The sequence below is a fragment of the Sapajus apella genome, unplaced genomic scaffold (assembly GCF_009761245.1).
Source record: "Sapajus apella isolate SASKATOON/1434 unplaced genomic scaffold, GSC_monkey_1.0 scaffold37, whole genome shotgun sequence".
Lineage (NCBI taxonomy): Eukaryota > Metazoa > Chordata > Mammalia > Primates > Cebidae > Sapajus > Sapajus apella.
Window position 1 is genome coordinate 14,677,870 of NW_022436977.1, and position 1,579 is coordinate 14,679,448.

Consider the following 1,579-nt stretch of genomic DNA (forward strand, 5'->3'; position numbering starts at 1 on the left):
AAAAAAAAAAATATATATATATATATATATATATATATATAAAGAAAATAAGTCCACCCATAATCCTACCACCTAGAGATAATTAAGGTTTAAGTGAATTTCCTTCTGTGCCTTCTCTAGAAAAATGGATAGATGGGTGACTGATACTATAAATAGTTCTATTTTTTTTTCGCTGCATTTTTATATTATTTCATTTAAAATTCCTCATAAAATTATTTTAATGGCTGTATAATATTCTCTCATATGCATATGTCATATTTTATTATTTACTTCAATCCAGTAATTTCTCTTTAAGGTATTTCCACAAACTGTTTAAAAATTTGGAGGAGCCGGGCGCGGTGGCTCACGCCTGTAATCCCAGCACTTTGGGAGGCCGAGGCGGGTGGATCACGAGGTCAAGAGATTGAGACCATCCTGGTCAGCATGGTGAAACCCCGTCTCTACTAAAAATACAAAAAATTAGCTGGGCATGGTGGTGCATGCCTGTAATCCCAGCTACTCGGGAGGCTGAGGCAGAAGAATTGCCTGAACCCAGGAGACCGAGGTTGCAGTGAGCCGAGATGGCGCCATTGCACTCCAGCCTGGGTAACAAGAGCGAAACTCCGTCTCAAAAAAAAGAAAAAAAAAAAAAAATTGGGGGGAAAATGATGTGAAAAGATGTTTATTATGGTAATTCTAATCTTCTTTGTTCTATTTTAATATCTTGTAGGTTAATATTATTATTGGTAGTTAATGTACTAAAATTTTTACATAGACCTTCACTGTTTTTGTTTCAGTAATTTTTCTTTAATTACAAAGTAATGCATATTTGCATTTTTAAAATAAGCAATACAAAAGTGTCTAAAGTAAACATGAAAGTCCCTTTTCTAACCATTCGTCCTCTACCCCTACCCTTATGGGGCAGCCACTGTAAACAGTTTCTTTGGGGCTTCCATATCTTTTTATGCTAACTCATACTGGGAATAGTTGAATATTTAGAGTTGTTGTATAAATAAAGTTATTAACATTGCATTTCTTTGGAAATATCTACAGCACATTTTTTCCTCTGGTTGATTCTAGCACCTTTCCTCCTTTTCTTTCCATGATTGTTACTGACACAGGATTGTAGTTAAGGAAATAATTCAACTAAGGGGTACATTTATATTCCCATTGAACAAATGCTTTGCCCTGGACCATCCAAGTTTCATTCTTAGGCTGAGAGTGGAAGCTCATGCTGTAATTGGGAAGCCAAGGTGGGTGGATCACTTGAGGTCAGGAGTTTGAGACCAGCCTGGCCAACATGGCTAAACCCCATCTCTACTAAAAATATAAGAAAAAAGTAGCCTAGCCGGGCGCGGTGGCTCAAGCCTGTAATCCCAGCACTGTGGGAGGCCGAGGCGGGTGGATCACGAGGTCAAAAGATCGAGACCATCCTGGTCAACATGGTGAAACCCCGTCTCTACTAAAAATACAAAAAATTAGCTGGGCATGGTGGCGTGTGCCTATAATCCCAGCGACTCAGGAGGCTGAGGCAGGAGAATTGCCTGAACCCAGGAGGCGGAGGTTGCGGTGAGCCGAGATCGCGCCATTGCACTCCAGC

General features: G+C 39.6%; 1 protein-coding gene across 3 annotated transcripts in view; it reads left to right on the forward strand.

The window, feature by feature from the left end:
- SPPL2A (signal peptide peptidase like 2A) overlaps positions 1 to 1,579 on the forward strand; it is a 57,832-nt gene that overhangs the window by 49,403 nt on the left and 6,850 nt on the right. The gene's annotated exons all lie outside the window — the stretch shown is intronic.